Genomic DNA, 17121 nt, shown 5'->3' with positions numbered 1-17121 from the left:
CCATGGCATTACACCATTTCTCCTCCTTTATCGCTTCTTCAAAGAAAATTGGATCACTATGAGAAAATAATGAAAAACTTACACTCTCATCAACTCTTCATCATAACTTTCCTATTGGTATATCTCTCTTAGAATCTTAGTTTTTCTTGGCAAGAGGAAGGCAAGAGTGGGATCTCAATTTTGAGTACTACTGCTGCTACTATTTTGCATACTAGCTTAGTGTTGTCTTGAATTGCTAGGAACTACCATTCTGTATGTTAGAGGTTGCTTTCCCTTTTTCCTTTGTCTACAATTATCTAAGTTTTATGCTCCATCATCTTGCTTCACCAATATCTTCTTCTACAATGGTTGACACTTTACATGAAGTGCTTGAAGATTCATCTACCAAGCCATCCCATGACTATTTTTTAAGAAATTGCACATCTCTTGAAATGATGATCTTCTTAGTGATTGGATCATACAACCTATAAGCCTTTGATTCTGAGTTGTGACTAGTGAGGATACACTTTACACCTTTATCATCCAACTTTTTCCTTTGTTCCTTTAGCACATGTGTATATATTACACATTTGAACACTCTCAAGTGTTCAATTGTCCATCTATTCCTTGACCATGCCTTAAGAGGAACCTTTTCAGAAACTAACTTTGTAAGACATCTATTAATCAAATACATTGTTGTTGCTATAGAATTTCCCCCATATTCAATTGGGAGTCTCTTTTCTTTCATCATGCTTCTTGCCATCTCAATAATGTTCTATTTTTCCTCTCAACCACTCTATTTTGCTACAAAGTATAACTAATTGTAAGCTCCTTCTTTGTGTCATTCTTCTAGAAAAAACTTACAAAAAAATTGGAGGTATAAGTACTCCCCTCTTCGATTTGACTTGAGGAATTTTACATAGTGTCCACATTCTTTTTCAAGTAGGGCTTTAAATTCAAAAAATTTATCAAATGCTTTAGATTTGTTCTTCAAGAAATACAACCATGTCCTACAACTAAAATCATCAATGAATGTAATAAAATAAGTACTCCCCCCAATAGAAGTAGTTTGCATAGCACCTACTAAATCTGAATGCACCAATTCTAATGGTGCCCTTGCCCTTATAGAATTACTAGAATTAAAGGGAAGCCTATGTTGCTTACCCAAAATGCAAGCCTCACACTTGTTAGATGAATCTAGAATGCTTGGAAAACCATCTACCATTCTTTTCCTAGACAATAAGTTTAAATCAGCAAAGCCAAGATGTCCATACTGTAAGGAAACTCATGTACAAAAATAGCTTCATACACTAATCGCTTAAGAAAAGTATTGTGCAAATTCTATTTAAATCCTTACAATGTAAGATTTGATATTATGTAAACAACAATATTGCATCCAACCATGAATACAAAAATAGATAGAGAAATAATAACACAAACACAAAGATATGTCGGTGGAGAAAAATCTTTCAGTAAAACAACCCCACCCCTCCAAAACCTACACAATGTATTATCTTTAACTCAACGGTTACAACACACTTATAGTGCAAGCTTTTTTAGGACATGGAAGACTTATCTAGTAGAAACCAACAATAAACTACTTACACACTCTCACTACTATCTACAGCCCCCAAAGTGCTTATATAATGCGCTTTCCACTTTTAGGGAATCTTCCAAAGATAGCTCTTTATACGTCATAGGAATTTGTCATAACCATTTTAGTCATGATTTCCTTACATAGAATTAAATCTTCCAAAGATAGCTCTTACAAATCATAGGAATCTGTCATAATCATTTTAGTCATGATCTCCTTACACAATTAAATATTCCAAAGATAGCTCTTACGCATCATAGGAATCCACCAGAGGAATCCATCATAGGAGTTCATCATAATTCAAGATGTTGACACATGCAAGTGGAGTGACACATCAAGATGCCAACTAGACATGTACACTCACACTTAATTACATTATTTGCAACAAATACATTTACAAAATAAATAATAAGAATAAAAATTATCCAAGGTTGAGATACCTTATTCTTAACATTCTCCCACTTGTCAAACACCTTGTAAGAGCAATAAGAGCATAACAAGAACTAACCACTATAAGTTGAAAAATCCATAGACTCTGAACACCATCTGAACTTGTCTGTGCCCTCTGGTTTTGTCAATGCATCTACAACATTCTTAATAGTATATACCTTCTCCAAATTTACCTTTTAATCTTCCACCATATCTCTCACAAAGTGAAACTGCACCTCAATGTTCTTTGTTCTAGCATAGAAAGTTGAATTCTTTGCAAGGCAAATAATGCTCTAACTATCACAACAAATAGTAATCTATCCTACATCAACACCAATATCAGAACACAATCTCCTAAGACAAATGGCTTCCTTACAAGCATGAGTAGTAGCCATGTACTCAACTTCTTTGGTGGACAAAGCAACCATAGGTTGTTCCTTACTCATCCAACTAATGGCACCACCAAACATAGTGAACACATAAGCACTGATTGATCTTCTACTGTCAATATCACCTACCCAATTTGAATCCACAAACCTACGAATACAAACTAAATTTGGAGCTTCATAAGAGTTATAATGATAAAAAATTGAGTGATCTAATGTACACCTCAAATATGTGAATACTCGCTTAACTACATCCCAATGTACCTATCCAGGGTTAGCCATAAATTGGTTCAGAACTCCCAATGCTTGGGCAATGTTTGGTCTAGTATAGACCATAGCATACATAAGCCTGCCAACTACACTAGCATACGGTACTCTACTCATGTCCTCCACCTCACAAGGAGATTTTTGACAATCATCTATAGATAACATTGTTCCCATAGAAATTGGAACACACAATGGTCTACAATCTACCATGTTGAGCCTATCCAACACAGACTTCACATACTTACTTTGACTCAACCAAAGTTTTTGGTTAGACCTATCTCTATTAATTTACATACCCAAGATGTACCTCGCTACTCCAAGATCTTTTATCTCAAACTATGCTAACAACTAAGATTTCAAATTATAAATCATATGCTTAGCCTTCCCAAACAAGAACATATCATCAACATATAATGCAACGATAAGAAGGTGATCATTTTCAACTTTGAAGTAGACACAATGCTCTAATTTCGATCTTACAAATCCAAATGATAAGACAAAGGCATCAAACTTAAGGTACCATATTCTAGGAGATTATTTCAAACCATACAGAGACTTCTTTAATCTACAAACCAAAGATTTTTTACCTTTAACAATGTAGTGCTTAGGCTGTGACATATAAATCTCTTCCTCAAAATCACCATGAAGGAACATTGTCTTCACATCCATCTATTCTATCTCTAAATCATATGATGCAACAAAAGATAAGAAAATTCTAATGGATGTCAACTTTTTAACAGGAGAGAATATTTCACCATAATCTATTCCCTCTACCTATGAATACCCCTTCAAAACCAATCTAGCTTTCTACCTTTAAACACAACCATCTACACAGAATTTATTCTTGAATGCCCATTTTCTACCAACAAGTTTTCTTCCTTTAGGCAAAGGTAAAAGGCCCCAAATTTTGTTTTTATCCAATGAAGCAATCTCATCATCCATGGCCTCGGTCCAGGAACCTACATCTTCCATATCCAAAGCCTCTTTCATAGATCTAGGCTCATAACTATTAGTAATCAAAGCAAAGGCACAACTAGAATCTAACATAGAATAACCAAACCTTTTTGGTTGCTTCCTTGCTCTCGTGGATCTCCTCAAGGGCTGAGGTTGAGGTTGTTTTTCCTCTTCTTCTAAACTATCAGAACTACTAGAGCTGTCCTTATCATTAGACCCAACATGATCTTTTTGTTCAGTCTTCCTAGGGGTAGGAGGCAACTAAACAATATCTTCCTTCTTTTCTTTTTCATCTGGTTATAGCACAATAGGAGAAGATGTTAGCTCTCTAAAAATAACATTTCTACTATAGAAGACCTTACTAGTCACAGGATCCCAAAGCTTGTATCCTTTCATACCAACACCATATCTTATGAAAATACATTTGACAACTTTGTTTTCCAACTTAGATCTTTTCTCCTTTGGAACATGTGCATAAGCTTCACAACCAAAAAGATGAAGATGTCTAATTGAAGGATTCTTACCAAACCACACCTCCATGGGTGTCTTAGCAACAAGAGCTGATGTAGGAGATTTTTTAACCATATAGCAAGCAATGGCCACAACTTCAACCCAAAATCGTTGTTCAAGACCAGCTCCACTATGCATACTCCTAGCGTTCTCAATTATCACCATTGTCAGTTATCATACACTTAATCTTCTTACTAGTCTGATTCTCTACAAGTGCTTTAAATTTCTTGAACTGACTAAAGACTTGTGTCTTACTTTTTAGGAAATAAATCCATGTCCTTCTATTGTAATCATCTATGAAAAATACAAAAAATATAGGCTTGGAGATTGAAGGAACTTTTACAAGACCAAATACATTGGAATGAATAAGATCCAAAATCTCAGAAGATTTGTGAGAACTAGAGTAAAATTGAACACAATTTTTTTTACCATAGACAAAATATTCATAGAAGTTGAACTCAAACTTACAATCATTTAACCCCTCAATGAAGTTCTTGTTCTTTAGGGTTCTGAGACCCTTCTCACCAATGTGGCCAAAACTCATATGCCACAACATTGTCTTTTCTATAGGAAGCTTTCCTTCTAATGTGTTTGCACCCTTAGGTACACATGCTACATTATCATCAGAACCACTAACCATAGTCTTCTTTACTACTCCGTCAGATGGTAGGGATGAAGTGATAGTTGCTCTCTTCTTTGAAACACAAGAACTGTTACATTAAGAAATGCATGCATCAAGATGAAAAAAAGTACCTCTCCTAGTACCCTTAGCAAGCACCATATCTCCTCTCATCATCTTACATCCATCTTTAGAAAAAAAAAATTGTACACCTACAAAATTCAACATACTTATAGATAATAGGTTTCGTGCCAAACTAGGGATGTGCATTACCCCATTGATCCCCTTTACTCATCCATCATGAAATCTGATAGTGACCCATCCTCATCCAACTATCTTTAGGTGAGAATTGTCACCCAAGTACACATTTCCACCATCAAAAACTTCATACTTTGAGAACCAAATTCGATGAGAGCTCATGTTGAAAGAAGCACCTGAGTCTATTAACCACACATCATCAGATGCATGCACTGCCAAGGTTGCAATGAAAGCATCACCATCTTCTTGAGAGGTTTTTGAACCTAAATCTGAGGCCTTCTTCTTCTTCTTCTTTGGCTCTTTATAATCTTTATAGAAGTGCCCAGTCTTATCACAGTTCCATCATTTTGCCTTGGACTTTCATAGAGTCTTTGATTTTCCATGGGATTTGGATCTACCCTTTCTAGACTTGTTGTCATTTTACTTGTCTCTATTGTTGGATCTACCATAAACAAGAAGAGCTTCCTTAGCCAAATCTGACGACTTTCTCCTTGTCTCCTCAGAAACCAATGAAGACACCACATCATCCATTCTGAAAGTGACTAAATTACTTCCAAGAGCCATCACAAGATGGTTCCATGAATCTGGCAAGGAACATAAGAGGGTCATACATCAATCCTCCTCTATCTTCACACCAAAGGATGTCAACTATGCAATCAACAAATTAAAAGCATTTAGATGATCTATAATAGATCCTCCTTCCTCCATTCTTAGATAATACAACTTATTCCTTAGGAACAACTTGTTCACCAGAGATTTGGCCTGATACATAGACCCAAGCCATGTCCAAAAACTATTTGCGGTCTTCTCATCAAGAACATTTAGGAAAACTGAATCAACTAGATAGAGTCTAATTGTTAGTGTAGTTTTTTTAATTTCCTAGTGGGTTATTTATTTTTCCCTTTATTGCTAGATTTTTTCCTACACTTTTAATAATCTTACTTAGGTTATTAAAGCATGTCTTATTTAGAAAGTGGTTGTGAGGTGTCACCTTCCTACATGTGAGCATCCATTAGCTATCTTAGGAAGATACTTTGCTATCTTTAGTCTGATAGATGGTTGCTCCTCATTGGTCATTGTTGCCACCTCCTCCCTCTTCCTAGTCTATATAAGCATGCTACCTAGCTTGTATTCCTCTTAATGCTATTTTTCTTCTAGTATTTGCAATATTCTCTTGGAGACTAACTCTATGTTGCAATTCTAATTTTATATCATTTGATTTGATAGTTTAGATATCTATTCTTTGCACTAGTTTTCTGGGTTATCAATATTTTTAGATTCTAACATGGTATCAGAGCTTTTCTATGTGCAAGAGTAGATTTTAGCTTCCTTATTTGATAGATTCGGGGGGGTGGGGGAGGGGGTTAATAAATTTTATTGTACTTTTTTGAAAAATAGAGTATGCTCTTCTCTTGCATCTTTGGATGATCTTGAGAATCAAAAAAGTTTTAACAAAAAAGTTTTCTAATCTCTAGGGTTTCAATCTCAAATCTGACAATCAACATGCATATTTGAAGTTTTGAATTAGTATTGCATCTTCCAGCATGTCATTGATGGACTTAGGAAGCTGATTCAAAATTTGCATGTCATCTTTTGGTTGCTGGGGTCGTTTCTTGATTTCTGGAGCCATTTTTTATTGCTAAAGGCATCTAATTTACCCTACAGCTATATCTTCTATGCACCAGAAAGAAATATTCTTTCTAGGTTTTGTTTGCAACATCGAAAAACTATCTGGGTATCTTTTAGTTTTTGCATGCAGGCTGTATATTTTTCATAATCAAGCATGGAAAGCTACAGCTATACCCCTCTCCATTAGTAGTCACAGATTTGAATGCAGTTTTCAAATGTCTAGTTCTTGATCATAAAGACTCCTATTTTGATGATTCTTGTTATGACCTTGGCTATTTTTTTGTGCTTTATCCATTAGTGAAATTGTTTTCTTGATTTTCATGCATAAATTGTTTAGAAATTGCAGATTCTCGGTCATGACTGTGCACAGTTCTAGCTTTGGAAACTTTGGAGGATCATAAATTTCTCATATGACCTCATACTAGGACGATTCATTTTTTGAAAGTGCATGATATTTTGAGTAGATCGTAGTGGTGCTATTCTTTTCCTTAATTATTGTGCCCAAGTTTCACTTTCAACATATGCTCTTTATGAGGGTTCGTAATGCATTGAAATCAAGACCACTAAGTATTTCTTTCTAGTGTTAGTTGTAAATGCATTAAAATAAAGTGCCAAATCATATTTCTTTGGGGGGATTCTTTGATTGAGTAAAAAGGGGGGCCATGGTCGTGGATGGGTTCTTTTTTCTTGGCATTTTTTCTCTACATTTCTTCATCATTGATCAAATAAATATGCCCATCCTAACTCCATACAATTAATTTGAGTGTAAATAACACACCACTAAGTATTTCTTTCTAGTGGTAGTTGTAAATGCACTAAAATAAAGTGCCAAATCATATTTCTTTGGGGGGGTTCTTTGATTGAGTAAAAAGGGGGGGCATTGTTGTAGCTGGGTTCTATTTTTTTGCATTTTTTCTCTGCATTTATTCATCATGGATAAAATAAATATGCCCATCCTAACTCCATACAATTACTTTGAGTGGAAATCATGCATGACAATTCACTTAAGGAAAGTTGGATTAAATAGGATAACTATGGGACTTGAAACTGAACCTGCTAAAGATGAAGACAAGCTTAAGTGGTTTAACAAATGTGATGAGGCATGTGAAACATTGTGTTTTTCTATTTCTCCTGATTTTCTATTTCACATTGAATCTTTGAATACACCAAATGAAATATGGTTAAAGCTAGAAACACTATTTGGTACACAAGATTCAATGAGGGGTCATATGTTGGAAAATGAACTAATTAGTTTAAGTCTAGGAAATTTCAACATAATCCAGGATTTCTTCAGTAAATTGAAGTCACTAAGGTTGCAGTAAAAACAATGTGGAATTGAAAAGAAAGATGAGCAATTGATTCTTAGTATTCTCTCTAAGCTAAGTTCAAAATATTTTGTGTTTTTCTCTACCTTCTATGCTACTAAGGGTGCACTTGGTACTCAATTCACCATGCTATCTTTAGATGATTTTGCTATCAATCTCACTCGAGAACAAGACCAGCTAATTTATGGACACTCTTAAGTCCTCTAAGTCACATGCCTTGGCTACCAACCAAGGCACAAAAGAACAAAAAGGAAAAAGTAGTAACAACAATAGTAACGATGAGAAACAAAATAATAGTAAGGAAAAGAAGGATCAGATACTAGTTGCTTCAAAAGCAACTATTGATACCCCATTTTCCAAGGGTGATAAGCCTAAGAAAGAAAATGTCAAATGTGCCTATTGTAAAAGACCTAGTCATGATGAACATAAATTTTTGAAGAAACAAATTGATCACTTGACATACATTCTTCAGAAGAATAATATAAGTGTTCTTGAGTCTACCAAACAAAGTTCTAATGAAGGGTCTAACAAGGAAAAATAAAATAGCAAGGGGAAAGGAAAGGGCAAGGCCATTGCTATATTTGCTTCCTCACCATCCACTTGGGTTATTGATTCGGGTGCTTCACACCACATGGCTTCATTTAAGTAAGAACTTGCATCCTTGGAGCCATGTACTATGTCTTCTATTTTGATGGGTGATGACACTCTTATTGAGGGGTGCAGGAGAGGATTTGTTGATGTGGGGGATGGCACATTCCATGATGTTCTTTGTGTACCCTTATTGTCAACTAATCTCCTATTGGTATACTAGATAACTCACATAGGTTTAGGCAAGTGGGTTGAGTTCACTCCTGATTTAGTGGAGATATGTGAGTTGCATAGTGATTCTATAGTTGTAGTTGGAAGAGTAGATCATCAGTCATGACTCTATCTATTTTCTCACTTTGTTCCTGATCCTCCATCATCTATTTTTCTTACTTACTCTAATGATGTGAGTAAATTATGTCATGAATGGTTTGGCCATCTTAACTTCCACTATTTGTATCAGCTCAACTAGCAAAGCATGGTCATAGGGTTGCCTTCAGTTCAATTCTCAAGCGGTGTTTTCCAAGGTTGTATTCTTGGTAAGCATCCTAAGGAAAAGTTTGACAAAAGTAAGGCATGGAGAGCTTTATAGATACTAGAGTTTGTTTAGAGTGATTTGGCTGGCCCATTTCAGTATCCTTCTTTCAGCAGGGTTAGATATGTCCTCACATTCATTGATGACTTTTCTCGATATACTTGGGCATACTTTCTCAAATAGAAGTCAGAGGTATTTGATTATTTTTAGTATTTCAAAACTTTTGTAGAGAAGCAATCAGGGAAAGCCATCAAATTTTTGAGCATCGACAATGGTGGTGAGTATGTCAACCATCAATTTTAAAGATTTTGCACTTCAAAGGGAATTGATTTACAACATTCATTTCCATACAATCCTCAGAAGAACGGTGTTGCAGAATGGAAGAATAGATCCTTGAAGGAAATGGAAAACTATATGATTCATTCTAGATCTCTTGCACCACAGTATTGGGCAGAAGCCATCAACTGTGTTTGTTATATCCAAAACCATGTTCCTCACTGAGCCTTGAAGGGAGTTACTCCTTTTGAAGCTTGGAATGGTCAAAAACCATTAGTTAAGCACTTTCAATTTTCTGGCTCTCCTACATGGCCCCACATTTCTGCAGAGAAATGCAAGGCCTTGGATTCATAGAGCAAACCTTGCATATTTGTAGGTTATCCTGATGGTGTGAAGGGTTATCGGTTGCTCCACCCTACTACACATGAGTTGTTCATTGAGAGGAGTGTTCAGTTTGAGGAGGGACCTTCAACCTCCCTTTTTATCACTTCTCCAACTCCTTCTACTTTGACATTGGAGTCGCTTGGAATACATGATAGATCTTCTAATGAGTCACATTCGCCTGAACAGTATTCTACCTCCACTTCTAATGAAAAGAGTGATATAGAGAACTCACCTCCTTCCTCTCCTAGTCATCCTTCATAGGTTGATGATTCTCCTCCAAATTCTCCATCTTCTAGTCCACTTTGGGCTAGGTAGACCTTGCAATTTGCAAGTGATTGGGTTGGGGATCCATCAGACACCAGGCAGACTCATTCACAATTCCAAGATGCTCTGCATGTTTTCATTTCTATTGCCTCAGATCCATAGTCCTTTCATGAGGCTTCTGGTATTCCTAAGTGGGATACAACTATGCAGGAAGAGTATAGCTCTTTGATGAGGAACCACACTTGGGATCTTGTCCCTCTTCCTAAGGGAAGAAAACTTGTTTGATGTAAGTGGATCTATCGAACAAAATTTGTAGTAGATGGGTCAGTTGACAAATGCAAGGCTTGCTTGATTGCTAAAGGATTCTCCCAAGTTCTTGGGATTGACTATTCTAAGACTTTTGTGCTAGTTGCCCAAATGAATTCCATTCGACTTGTTCTTGCCATTGCTACAACTAATCATTGGGAAGAACATTAGATGGATATAAAGAGTGCTTTTCTTCATCGTGAACTTCATGAGGAGATCTACATGGAGTAGCCATAGTTTTTCCTTCAAGATTCTTCACTTGTGTGTCATCCTCAAAAGTCTCTCTATGGCCTCAAACAGGCTCCTCGGGCCTAGTATGCCAAGATGGACTCCTTTCTTCTATTAGTTGGGTTCACTTAGTGTCATTTTGATCCTAATGTCTACATTCTGTAGCAAGGTGATTCACTCCTATTTTTGGTTTTGTATGTTGATGACTTGTTGATCATAGGAAGTTCTTCACCCACCATTAAGGCTATCAAAGTTGCCCTTCAAAATAGTTTCTTGATGACTGACTTGGGCTTATTGCATTACTTTCTTGGGATTGAGATCTTTTAGTCTCCTTCTAGTATCACCATCACACAATCCAAGTATGCTCTAGATTTACTGTTGAGTTTTCATATGGCTGATTGTAAGCCTGCTCTGACTCCCTTCCTTTCTGGAGTCAAAATTGAGGCTTAGTGTTCTTCTCCACTTGTTGATGGAACCTTGTATTGCCAACTTGTTGGGAGTCTCATTTATTTTACTTATACAAGACCTAATATCTCATATGCTATAGGCATGGTCTCTGGATTCATGCAAGAGCCTCATGAGCTGCACTGGAAAGCAACCAAGCAAATCCTTCACTATATTTAGGGTTCTCACACTTATGGGATTCACTATGTAGTAGGTATTGAGCTTAATTTTGTGGGCTACATAGGTTTAGATTGGGCACGTGATTCTGAGGATTGCAAGTCTACTTCAGGTTACAACTTCTCACTTGATTCCAGTCATGTTTGTTGGTTGAGCAAGAAGTAGTCTGCTATTGCTCTATCTTCTACTAAGGCTAAGTATCAAGGGGCTCTGAATGCCACCACTGAGGGCATTTAGCTTCAACATCTTCTCACTAAGTTTGGTATCCAGATCAAATGGCCATCAATCATATTTTGTGACAACCAAAGTGCCATTTAGATCTCACAGAATCTGATCCATCATCAACTGACCAAACACATCGAGATCTACATGCACTACATCTGGGAGCTCATTCATGATCATGTCACCGACCTTCTCTATTGTTTGAAATCCAAGTAGGTTGTTGATATCTTCACCAACCCCTTCACTAAGAGAAAGTTTCTTCATTTGCGAGCTTTTCTGGGGGTGCAAAATGCTTCATCTTTTGGGGGAGCCTCTTCCTCTCACTTGGAGTCCTAATTAATTTTGGAGGTCTCTTCTCTCTCAATCTACAAATAAGATTCAGAGTGAAAATTCCCACTCAACTTGAGATTAACTCAAAAAACCCTACCCAACAACTAGAATCAAAAGTTGATCAAGCTCTAGTACCACTTGTAAGGAAATTCAGGTGTGGAATCAACTTCCTCCACTAATCTTTTAAGGAAAGTATTGTGCAAATTCTATTTAAGTATTTACAATTTTGGATTCGATATTATGTAAACAACAATATTGCAGCCAACCATGAATAAAAAAACATATAGAGAAATAATAACACAAACACAATGATATGCCAGTGGGAAAAAACCTTTCAGTAAAACAACCCCACCCCTCCAAAACCTACACAATGTATTATCTTCAACTCAAAGGTTACAAGACACTTACAGTGCAAGCTCTTTGAAGATATTGAAGACTTATCTAGTTGCAATTAGCAATAAACTACTCACACACTCTCACTACTATCTACAACCTTGAAAGTGCTTCTATAATGTGCTTTCTATTTTTACAGCATCTTCCAAAGATAACTCTTTATACATCATAGGAATCTGTCATAACTGTTTTAGTCATGATTTCCTTGCACACAATTAAATCTTCCAAAAATACCTCCTACACATCATATGAATCCATCATAACCATTTTAGTTATTATCTCCCTACACACAATTAAATATTCTAAAGATAACTCTTAATTGTCATAGGAATCCATCATAATTCAAGATGCCGACACATGGAAGTGGAGTGACACATCAATATGTCAACTAGACATGTACACTCACACTTAATTACATTATTTACAAAAAATACATTTACAAAACAAATAATAAGAATAGGAATTATCCAAGGTTGAGACACCTTATTCCTAATGCATACCTGAGATGTGAAAGCTTGGAGGGGTCTTCAATTGCACTTCTAAGAGTTGGTTGCTGATGTACTATTTTACATATATGCTTGGGAGGTGCAACACTAACTTGAGAAAAGAAACATATCTCTATCCTTAAGGGGAAGATCTAGTTGTTTGTCATTTGGACTACTACTAGTATTATCTTACTCCCATCCTTTTCATGAATGACACACTTGTCATTTTCCATCAGCACCTTGTAACCATTTTTAAATGAGTTGTCCAACACTCATCAAATTGTACTTCATACCCAAGGAAAAATATATATTTTGTATCTCCTTCTTCTCGCCTTGCTTAGTGTAGACCATGATAGATCATTTTCCCACAATGGGAATTGTTCCATTGTTTCCCATCTTAAATTTAGACTTGAAACTCATATCAATGAAAGAGAATAAAATTTCATTACCACTCATGTGTTTGCTATGATATTGTTTCCTTCTTCACCAATGTTACACATGATGAAGGCTATGATATTGTTTGCATTTCCCATGTTTACACTAGTCACATTTGTATTTTTTCTTGACTAATCAACCTATTTCTTCTGATATTCCCTTGCATAATGCATAAACTTATGACAATAGTAGCATTCTACATTACTTTTATTAGAGTTGTAATTCTTCTTAACTCTTCTAGAGTTTTTTTGAGAGGTGTTTTCTCCCTCTTGGTTTCTTGCTCATTCTAATCTTTCCACACCAATATTTATTTGACCATTCCTTCCATGAAATCTACTTCTTGAGCCTCTAGCAAATAAATTTCTTTCTCTCCCCCTGCCTCTTAAATTCTCTTGAATCTTGAAAGATTGCTCTTAGAAAGTTGTTGATCTATTGATCCGGTACTCATGGGTTTAAAGAGTTCACATCAACTCATACAAGGTCAATGTGTGAGGTCCTTTGCTTCCTCAATGGTCATCACAAGACTGTCATATTTTTGAGGTAAACTCTTCAATATCTTCTCCACAATCCTTTACTCTTCATAATCTTCTCTATTTGATTTGAGCTCGTTTATCAAAGTGGGGATTTGTGAGCTAAAATCTGCAATAGGTTCATTATCCTTCATTTGAAGGTTCTCAGACTCCCTTATGATCATGTTTCGCTTCACTACTATGACCTTTTATGATTTTTTAATGAGAATTGGCATTATTTTGGATCTAATTATCTATGTTATTATTTATTCTTCAACTATGTTGTTATTTGCTGGGGGCTAGGAAATCTCCTTTGGGGATTCTCCTACCTTGCATTGCATCAATTGGTATTAGAGTGAAAGTCATTCCTGAGCATGTAGACAAATCGCCAAATTTGAGGCAATTTGCACTAGGATCTTGGGAGGACATGTAGATGGATCTATGGTTGTGAAGATTGATTTGTTGGTGGTTTATTGCAGAGGGTTTATAGAGATCTTGGAAGATGGCTCAGAGAGGATTGAACCCTGGGATGATTGCGAATCTTTGTGATATAGTGGAGAGGAGGATTAATGAGACAATAGCTCAGGTGGATGTTATTTTTCCTAAAATATTTGAGGAACCAAAGAAGAAAGTTCTATGCTATTGGAGTAGGAGTCTACCGATCTAGAAGAAAGTTGTCTGGTTAGTTAGAAGACTTGTTTCAAAGAGAAGATGACACGACAAGGTCGAGGTGGAAGAGGCTGGTTTTGTTGATCAATTTGTGGCATCTAATACAAAACTTGTACAACAACTAGAGGTTGTTGCTAAGGATATTCCTAACTTTGTTGATGTTGGGATGAAGATTAGTTTTCATGATTTGTTTGTTGTTGGTGGTGACTTGAATGTTGCAAAGCATCTTGTTTTGATTAATGAGACAACTGGTGTTGTGAGCTTGGAATATATTCATGGAGATCTACATATTGCTTCTAATATGGAGTTTGTTGGTGCTGGTATGGATTCATTAGTTTCTGATGTGAATGAGATTTTGCTGATGAAGCATAATGTTGAGCTTGTTCCTAGGAGTCAGCATGCTGATTGGATGGTTGAGATTATGGTGCTTGACAAAGTGATGCGGATTTGGATGACTTGCATGTTGGTTTTCTTGCCTTTGCTGGATTGGAAGACTTTGGTGAAGATGAAAATGGTTGCAGATATTTCTTTTGGTGTCAAAGTGTGGGGCATACTTTTCTATCTACCTACAGAGTCTGATACATGAGCATCTTGCATTAGAATATAAAGGAGGAAAATAATTCTATTTTCTATGTTTCTTTGTTTTTTTTTGTTAGTGAACAAATTGTCCTCTGAGGAAATGTGTGAAAATCTGACCCTAAATGCCCAAATGAAAGGACAAATCAACACAAAAAATTGGATAGGTTATCATGGAATGGATAACCTTCCTCTGAAATTTATCAGGTACAGCTCCCCATATGAAATATTCAATGAATTGTTTGTGAATGCTTTTAACCAGAAAGCATAAAAGGATATCAAACATCTACCCATAAATACAGCATAGATGTGAGAAAAACTAAACAACTACAAGAAATTAAATGGTAAATGACACAATGTCCATTCACCTTGACATGCTACAAAAGACAAAATCAAGAAACACATTATCCATCTTCTTGACAAAGTGCAGAAATGAAGATATGGAGATATAATAGCATATTTCAGAGAAAACCAAAGTGACACAAAGATCACAATTAGTGGAAAGTAGATTGCTCAAACTCAAAGTTTTGACAAACAATTAACTCTCAAGTCTCCCTCCTCTGAAAGCATAAAATTCATCACTATTACAATCACCATTAATAAAATCTTGAGGTTTTCTTTGAATTTTAAGCAAAATACAACTCTCTTCACACAGTTCAGAAAGAAAAGAAAGAAAACCCTATCTCTACTTCTCATGACCTGCTCAAGAAAATGGACTAATACTAGAAACAATCTGGAAGATTTCCCTCTTGGTTGTACCACAAAGTCTACAGTCTTAGAGAGAAAAATCTATGTAACCCCCCGGCTCAACTCTTTTGTTCTACAGCATCAAAGCCTCCAACACCGAAAGAAGTGGAACCCCTAATTACTCTACTGTTCACTTATTTATTCCTCCTTCTATCAGTTTCTCAGTTGTTTCCAATAACTGATTCTTGAAAGATTTTCTACCACCTCTTTTCTGTTTAGTCCCGTGTCTTTCCATATACCTCTTTTCCCCCAATTCTTGAATATGTCCCTAATGTTTAATTGATCATTAAACATCTATCATGATCCTCTTTAAATCATTAAATTAAGCTCCTTTTATTTGGAATGAAAAGTATCCTTTGGGTTTGCATTCCTTTAAGAATAAACCCTTACTTAAAAAGGGAGCTCTACATGTCATCATACTTTTCCTCTTGCCACATCTCTCGAGTTTCCATTTTTATTTGATCCTTGAGTAATACTATCAAATAGAGATAATATAATGTTTATTGAAGCATTATAATATCTTTTTCTCTTCTCCAACTAGAATTGTTGTAGATGCCACATGATGCGTTGTGTTCCACGGGTCTCAAATTTATGATAAGAATCATAATCAATTCTGAATTTTGTGTTGATTAATTATTTTTCATTGTGAAATTCACTCTTTTCTCATCTTAATTATCGACATGTAATCAAATTACTCATGCATATTTTCGGTGCTTTAACAATGAAGATTGATCGAAATTCACTTCTTGCCCACATATGGCGATCAAAATTACATTCAACGAAAAATATTCAATGACTGTCATGTGTGGCGAACTCCATGAAACTGAGAAGATGGAATCTCAATTATAAAAGGAATTTCCTCAAAGCTTAGTCGATATTCTAAGGAAGAATTACCATTCCAAGAGAGAGTGTATAGGTCTATAATCCGACCATTCACTGTCATGTGTCCTACATGACCGATTTTGTCTTCATGAATAGCTGGCACCTTCAATGCTTTCCTCAATGTTGATTCCTTGCTCCATTGTGTGTTAGTTTCAAAGAATGAGTTCAAGTTGTTGATTACCATTTCCACGAAGAGGAGTCATTTTATGTATTCTATATTTAATAGTTTGAATGTGAGCTAGTATCTTACCTCGTAGACACTCGACTGCTACTTGCTTTGATATCATTCTTACACGAGCTTTGCTCTCAAACCTTCAAGAATTTTAATATCTCTACATCATTTTATCCATTTGGATAGTGGCATTTGGATGATTATATGCAAACCTTGGAAATTGTCATCAGTGTTCAAGAATCCTTTCCAACTTATCTCTTGTCCATGTTAATCACCAAACTTGGATATGATTTCTCATTTATCTCCATCTTTATGTAAGGTACCTGTCAAGGGGCATCCATGGTTTGATTTTGATGATGAGCTGTAGACATCTTGTTGACTATAATGAGCATTCTCATGGACCTTTATATGTTCCCATCTTGTCCATTATTCTATCAAATTTATTATTTAGATATAACATTCCAAGAACACTTCACCATTGAATCATTTGTTAACCATTTTAGACTTGTCTCCCTATCTGCACATAGGCCGCGGGTTCACACAAAGCAAAAA

This window comes from Cupressus sempervirens, chromosome 1, assembly GCF_028749045.1.
Source record: "Cupressus sempervirens isolate cs-2001-9-10 chromosome 1, ASM2874904v1, whole genome shotgun sequence".
Taxonomy (NCBI): Eukaryota; Viridiplantae; Streptophyta; class Pinopsida; order Cupressales; family Cupressaceae; genus Cupressus; species Cupressus sempervirens.
This window is presented reverse-complemented; position numbering follows the sequence as displayed.